This window comes from Alosa sapidissima, chromosome 2 (assembly GCF_018492685.1).
Source record: "Alosa sapidissima isolate fAloSap1 chromosome 2, fAloSap1.pri, whole genome shotgun sequence".
NCBI lineage: Eukaryota > Metazoa > Chordata > Actinopteri > Clupeiformes > Clupeidae > Alosa > Alosa sapidissima.
Genome location: NC_055958.1, coordinates 8,206,396 through 8,214,822, shown reverse-complemented (window position 1 = coordinate 8,214,822; position 8,427 = coordinate 8,206,396). Strand labels below are relative to the sequence as shown.

Below are 8,427 nucleotides of genomic sequence, written 5' to 3'. Positions count from 1 at the left end.
TACCTTTTCTTAAAATAGTTATATATATATATATATATATTAGACTTTATTACTGCATTGTTACACTGTTGGACTTACTCATTTGCACTATCACCATGACCACTATCACCATTGCACTCACTCACACAGAGAACCTTACCTTACCTTACTATGCACAGAGAATAACAGGCTCAGTCCCTGCCTCAGTCATTGCAAGTGCCTCTTGATTGATTAATCAACACTATGTGTATACTGTTTTTTAGAATTGATTTAGATAAAGTGTTAGTTAGTATAATTTGTATTTTAGTATATTTAGTATATTATTTCTCTTCTACTGTCCTTGCTTAGTTGTGTTTTTATATTATATACTTTAATTACTTTTTCTGCTGTTAGTGAATGTGTGTGTATTGTCTGTGTGCTACTGAGACCTTGAATTTCCACTGGGGATCAATAAAGTATCTATCTATCTATCTATCTATCTATCTAAATTCACCTCATTCTGTGAAAAGTTTGCTTATAACAGTGTCATGTAATAACAGTGTCATTTCCTTCATTTTTCATTTTGATTTCTAGGTAACCCCTGCCTTGAAGTGCATTTGTTGTTTGACTTAAATCGACAGCTGTTGAAGTGGCATACAATGTAAGAATTAGAAAACGCTGAATACTTGCTAATTCCTTAATAATACATCTCAATTGTCTATTTACATGTATTTTAAGAAAGAAAGGAACAGTGTACATTAATCAACAGGACCTTAACATGTAAATGCACCAGATTTAGTCACTAACTAGTTTTCATCTGCAGTCCCTGGCAGGTTGATATTTTAAAAATGGGATTGCACATCCCAGTGATCTCATGACTCTGTGTATGTGGATTGTGATGGACCTCTTTAGGCCTATCCACTCTTCCGTTGTTTCTGCACGTGTCTGCATGAGCCAGTTGTAACAGTGTGTAAATCATTGTTTATTTATGTTTTTTATAGGGACGGACCTGACAGGCAAATCATTTACTGCCTTAAATGCAAAAAGCCGTATGGAAACTTGTCCACGCATATGAGAAAGGTCTGCATGAAAAAAGACACGGAGGAAATGCGGAAAGAACGACTCAGGCAAGCAAAGACATCCCAAAAAGACTGGACCAAGGTGGCCAGAAGTTGGGAATACGGTGAGATCGCGGAGTTAATGAACAGCGCAGATCCCTGCCGTGCACTCATTGAGAGATTGGAGAGCAAAGGCTTTTTTGTGCTCAATAACCCAGGACGCTCCACGGCAGATGTCGTTACAAATGAAAAAGAAGTGGTATGTTTTTTTCTTAACTTGTTTTGTGTGTGTGTGTATTTGTTGTTTTCATTGCTGTTGTTTCTGTAGATGATCCAAGCTTAGGGGTTAGGAAATTTACATAAATCGCTGTTTGTTTGTATAGCAGGTGAACAATGTTCCGGGTAGCCCTGGGGAACAACAGAACCATGTCCTGGACAGGTGAATATTACATTACATTACATGTATGCATTTAGCAGATGCTTTTATCCAAAGCGACTTACAAACGAGGATTAACAATCAAGCTACATAGAGGGAAGTGTGTAGAAGAAAGTAGTGCTGTACAGGGTGGAGACGGTAATGCAGGGTAAGTGCTAAGACAGGAGGTGCTCTCTAAAGAGTTGGGTCTTGAAGTTTCTTGAAGCTGGAAAGAGACACCCCTGTTCTCTTGTGTGTTCCTCAAAAAGACCAGATCTTGATTTCACAACTGACGATGCTGGGACCTCTGCCACCTATCCCCAGCAGTGCAGTGCTCTAAATATAAACTAAATTCATGTGTGTGTCACACTTCTTTTGTCAACTTTTATATAGCTAAAAACATGAATTCTGGTTAATGATCACTGTGGAATTGTTTTGTGTAAACATTTTGCATTATTACAATATTGTTTATGTCAAATGATTAAAGACATAACAAAAATGTATTTATATAGTGTTCATAACAGCATAATAATAACCACATTCATAATCTCATGTAAAAAACAAACAAGCACAAGGCACATTTTTGGACACATTGGGGACTGAAATGGATTTAAGAACCCCCTGAGATTGAATGTCATCACTGAGACATGGTGAAACACATGGATGCCAATCAACATACATGTGTATGAACACCAGTCAAAACTAAGATATTACTCTGTGCTCTTCTGGGAGTACTTGATGCAGGCATTTCACATATATTTTTTACATCACTTTGGCTACGCAAGGCTCTGACTTGCACAACACTGACACAATGCAACACAGGACCTCAACAAGCCCCACTCTTTAACTTTTTTTTTTTCCTAACGAGGCGCCGTTGGATTCCCGCTGACCTACTCTATCCCATTAGTGTATCGAAGGAAAACCACTTGACCACTACTTCGTAGATGTAGGTATTACAGTTTGGAGTCGAAATTCGAAGTGTAAATATGGTTTAAATGTGTAAACAGGACGCCTGATATTTAATGTATGTTGATGAATGGGAACGGTATTGTTGTGTGTAGTAATGGGTTATTAGTAGGATGTAAACAGTGCATGTGTATTAGCACTTTATTGATTAAATTCTTATTTCTTGTCTTTCTAGATAATGGAGCCCAACTTGTATTTTGAGCCAGCGACCTCCGAGCTGACCTTGCGGCCATCTCAGGAGGCGCGGGCTTTCACCAAGTTCATTGTGAAGGACTCACGTAAGTTGTGTGCGCGCGCGCGCGTGTGTCTGTGCTTGTGTGTGTATGTGTGCGTGTGCGTGTGCGTGTGCGTGTGCGTGTGTGTGTGTGTGTGTGTGTGTGTGACGTCATGGTTACTAATGTGCATTTGTTACATTTGGTTTTTTTAAGGCATAACCAGAGGAGCAAAGCCATGATGAGGGACACCATCGCCATTGCGGTTTCCGGGGCCCAGCGCTCCCCAGACTGCTGCGAAGCCCCTGCCTGCCCCACGGACTCTGCTGCAGCAGCCTGAGCAGCCAGACCAGCCCCTCCAGCACCACCCGCCCGCCGACGCCTCTGGTCTGGCTGCCACCATCAGACAGCCGCTGGCCCCGGAACTCTATGACCTCATCACGGCCAGCTCCTCCACTGCCTCCTCCTCCTCCTCAGCAGCCGCCCCATCAACCGGTGCCAGCGCGGACGCCACCGCCGGCGCAGAGGCTGGTGCCACCTCCTCCGCAGCCGCAGCCTCCACTGCTCCAACAGTGTCAAGGAGCACCGCCTGGAGGCATAAGCTCCAGGCGGAGAAAGAGCGCCGTGCCCGGGAGCTGGGAGAGGACCTCAAGCCAGCGAAGAAGGTCACTCACTTCAACTGCAGGCGCTGTGGCCAACCTAGAACCAGAGAGTTTGGCCACAGTCGCTACAAGAAGGAGACCTTCTGCTCCCGGGCCGAAGGGAGAGGGAGAACTGTGGAGCAGTGGCTGGCAGAAATGGAGCTGAGGGATGAGGCAGCTCTCCCTCCTTGAGTGGACACTGTGTGTGTGTGTGTGATGGGGCAGCTCCCCCTCCCTGAGCGGACACTTTGTGAGTGTGTGTGTGTGAGTGTTTGTTTGTTTGTAAATATTGTGTATATAGTTTGTGTTTCATAATAAATATTATATAGTTGTTTTAATTGTTTTTGTTTTAAATAAAAAAAAAACTTGCTATATCCTGCTCTTTTTTTCTACCTTTAAAAATCTAGACTAGGTGCCTGGTAGTGAAGTCAGCGCTTCAATATCGGGTTAGGGCTGTTTCTCGGCAGTAGGGTTGACTCTCTCGCAATCGTCGTCGCTGATTGGCTCCTGCTCCGCTCCGCACCACCCTAACACTCTCTGCCTGTAATAATAATTCTAATGATTCTAAAGATTAGAATTGGATGATGTAAGTTTCCTTTGTGGTTGATACGATATTAAAAGCTCAGAGATATATAAAGGTGCTATGCCATTTAGAGCTTTGTAAGTAATTAACATAACCTTTAAATCAATTCTATAGGAAATAGGGAGCCAGTGCAGTTCAGCCAACACAGGGGTGATGTGTTCTCTCTTCTTGGTCTTAGTTAAAAGTCTAGCCGCAGAGTTCTGTATGAGTGCCAATTTCTTTAGATGTTTTTTGGGAAGACCAGTGAAAAGTGCATTGCAGTAGTCTAACCTGCTAGTGATAAAGGCATGAATTCGTTTTTCTGCATCTTGTTGAGTTAAAAAGGGCACCTGTAAACACCCCACGTGGGAGGATTACTACAATCTGGGCTGCCCCGTATCAACAGCCTGTATTACCAATGGCAAGACTGCCACCCTGTGGCAATATTGGTGAACTGGCAGTGAAATTCTTTTAAAATGATTGCGGGTGATTCTTAGACTACTGGCACTTTCATGTCCTTTGATCATATTTTATATAAATAAAAATAAAAACAGACAAACAAAAAAAGGGAAATTTCTAACTTCCATAATTATCTTTACAAATGAAATACAATGGAATACAATTTTCTATTTTTTTGAAAAATGTGAGTGAATTAAGTATCAGTGAAATAATCAAAACATAATTGGGGTATTCAAGGTCAAGCAACTATTTATGTGATTTTTTTACGAAATGTTTTTTTTTTTACCAAATGTTTAACCAATTGCCGTATTTCCACTACAACACTGTAATGTGTATTTTGCATGCATTCACCTCTGATACCCCTGTCTTGTTTGATCTGTATTGTTGATATCTCTTTGCTATTTGAGCTCACTGGAACCTGATAAGTATAAAAGCTATAAGCTTCATTACATCTGCTGCTCCTGGGAACGTTTTTGATAACATATTAACATGTTTAATATAGCCTAAGTGGATTAAGTCCATCTGTACACATACGTGTACATCATGTTTAGCGGCAAACTACATCGCTATTTTGACATTTTTTTTTGTTGCCATGTGGCTGCAGAACTTAAGACTGGAGTGAAAGTGGCAACAAACTACATGACACAGTTCCAACACTTTTTTATGTCATGACAAACTGACAATGCTTTTACACATTTCTAAACTAGAATACACCATGAAATATTACTGGACTTCTTATCTGTTCAGAATACTTTACACACTCTAAAAAATGATTCAGAGGTTAGTAGATAAAACTTAAAATGAAGAACATTTTCGACATAAAAAAATTAAGTTTGCTACTTGTACATGTATAGGTGAGTTGACAATTTTTTTTAAGGAGTTTGTAATACTGAAAAAGAAAGAAAGCTGTCTCAACTTATTCATATATGGATTTTCAACACACAGTCTTGCTTTCACCTAACAATAGAAAGTATTAAGTTCCTGAAACTTGTAAATCTCGTGACCAAACTTATAAAGCTAATAACACGATTGAACGTTCAGGACCTTCCAGACCACGCCTGAGAAGTAACAGAAATTATGGCACAGGATCCTGTAGCCTGCATCGAACATCACAGGTACGTGCAAAGTAGTCTAGCCTACTATTTTTGTGTTTGTTTTAAAAGCAACAGCTATCAAACAACGGCACACAGTGCGTCAAAATCTTTGTCACGTGACAGTCAAATGAAATTAACGCTACAGCTTGCCCTTTTGCTAATTTGAATATTTGAAAAGATGGATTTTAGCTATCTACAGACAGTAGCTATCGTGTCTTCCAAGCTAGCTGCTGCTTGCACGGTAATTAAACCATTTGAAAAGATGACTTTGGTAGCTGGCGTCTTCAAAGTTACCTGCAGCCTGCCCTTTGATCATTTGGAGTTAGTAAAGGTAAATTTAGCTGTCTGGTGTCTTCAAATTTCACCGTGGCAGCTGTATTCCGCACTTAACATTTTAGCATTGCTAGTTCTAACACTGCACGTGTTTGAGGATCATATTTGGTCGTCCTAGTTAAGCCTAACATTGTCACTATTTATGAAGGTTTGTGGGCCATTTGACATTCTTAGCTTAACCTGAACATAGGCCTAATAGGTAGGCCAACATTTATTTATTTTTGAAGTTTGAGAAATATTATGTGTCAATCCCTGCAAACCATGTAGATTTTGTTCATTTTGTTGTTTGTCTTGAGGTAAATTTTCTAACATTGTGCCTTTCTTTTATACAGATAAATGACGAATTCAGACGGAGCTCTACATTCATTCATTGCACAACTGGACCAGTTGCCATTGCTTTAAAAATAAACAATGCTTTCAGAAAATTTAAATTGCTGTGTGCTTTTATTCAGACAGAAGTGAAGTAAGTTACTATAACTTAAAAAGATCCATGCAAATTGTTACCTTAATTTTTTTTAAGTCATTTCAACTCAAGTTGTTTTTTGAGTAAATATTGTGAGACTTTTATAGTGAGAAGAACTCAATTAGTTTAGCACAATCAACCTGATTTGTCCTCTAAAAGCTTAATTAAGTTGAACCAACTTAATTATATTAATTTGATCATATAATATAATTCAGTTGTTCTAACTATATAAGTCTCACAATATTTACTCAAAAACGGCTTGAGTTGAAATTACTTAAAAAGATCCATGCAAATTGTTACCTCAATTTTTTTAAGTTGAGTAAGTGTATTATTTTTTAGAGTGCAGTTCATGTTACATGATAACTGATATAATATAGTTTAAGGTGTTCTCTTTAAAGAATCGCACACACAATATTTATTTTCGCCAACATATTTATTTATTTACCACTCAATTATTCAGTGGGAAAATAAGGTATTGAACACCACTAATGAGCAAATATTTTTAGACATTAAACATGTGCGTCAAGGTTTTTTTTTTAAGGCCATCATGCGTTGCCTTTGGCGTTTGAATGCATTAAAGCCTCTTGAAGGTGTATTATTTTGTGAGCAATTCTTGTTGTACTCTTCAAAGGCAATCCTGTGTGACTTTGATGGATCTTGGTCAATGAGGGCTTTCTCGTCTTGCCTCCAACACCTTCTAGTGCTTTCAGCCGAACCTGCAGCCCTTACATCTTCATCAGTTCTCGCTGGGGTCGCTATTGTAACCTGTATGGAAATGTTGGGTGGAGATTCCATGTCATCATATTTTTCACTTTGGAATTTATGAATCTCCCAAAAATCTGATAATCCTGTACATTTTTCTGGGACTCATCACTTCTATTACAACCATATTGTTGACCATTATTGGCTACTATTTCAATCATCCACACATAGCTACCCAGTGACTTATCCAGACTGACTAAACAGAGATATTTAAGCATTATGTTATGGAACAACTAACACGATTCTCACCGAGAATCCACTGTCCACATCCATCTGGTCATCTGTGCTTGAAGAGGGTGGTAGACTTGGTTGAAGGCTTGATTTTTTAATTGGTGCCACTCGGATTTTCTTAATCCTATCCATTTTTTGTTTTAGAGCTTTTGTTTCGGGAACATCAGAGTCTTCATCATCCAAAGTTGAGGTTTGTGGCAGTGGTACACTTAGTTTGGAATAGTCCGCCTCATCCATTTCCTCCTCGTCGAAAGACCAAATGCTGATTTCCTCATCGTCATCAGTTGGAGGGTTTTGTGGTGTTTTGTTGTCAGAGATGGTTTCCTCTGGTTTTTCTGCCATTATCTGTGAAACCTCGATATAATCCACTACACAAACTTTCAACAGTCAGTGCAACCACTTGAAATACTTGCAGTGAAATGACAAATTGTGGTTGGTGCTTAAATCTGCTATCTGCAAACCACATGTGCAGACCTGTTACAGTGCACCACATGAGCTGCCGTGCAACACATGTGGAGATCTCTCTCTCTCTCTCTCTCTCTCTCTCTCTCTCTCTGATACGTCTCACTCACACAGACACACACACACACACACACACACACTACATGATTGTCACATATGACGCTCAAACCCACAGTTTAAAAGACAACCCTGCTATCATATATGATATCTGATAGAGTACACCATATATGCATGGTGGCCAGTAATCATATGTGCTTCATGGTAAAGGGTTTTGCAATCATGAGTCAAATATTATATGGTAATGTAGTGTTTCATTGTACACCGTATCTTGGAATGAGATGCCTAATTGTGGTCTTAATAGTTTTATTGTCAATATGTGTGAATACAGAGTAACGGAAATACAGTTTAGCATCTAATAGGAAGGGCAAGTAGCAGGGTAAAGATGGGTATGAATAAGTATTGATTTACTAAAGAGCAATGTGCAGCTGAAGTATGTTAATATACAAAATATGCTGTACTACTATATATAAGGCAATGTACAGATGTACAGGTATACATATGTAATATGTAGCCTAATACACAGATGTTTAGATACATTCATATATGTGTATGCAGATGTACAGCGTGAATAGGAAGGGAAGGTTAAGCAGGAGACAGGGTTTCAATAGGGTGACAACCGTGGGGAACCTGCTGGTTTTAGGCTGAAGGTGTACACATCTCTTGTGACCAAGGAGAGCGGGCTGAACTCCAAGCTATGGGCCTTGGCTATTGGCAGTAGACCCCGATTCATATGATAGATAGATAGATAGAT

General features: G+C 39.5%; 1 long non-coding RNA gene across 1 annotated transcript; it reads left to right on the top strand.

The window, feature by feature from the left end:
* The first annotated feature begins 5,025 nt into the window (after positions 1-5,025).
* On the top strand, positions 5,026-6,129 carry LOC121699831. Its single transcript, XR_006027052.1, has 3 exons — positions 5,026-5,125; positions 5,313-5,386; positions 6,031-6,129. It is a non-coding gene; the product is annotated as an uncharacterized LOC121699831 (long non-coding RNA).
* Positions 6,130-8,427: the final 2,298 nt, after the last annotated feature.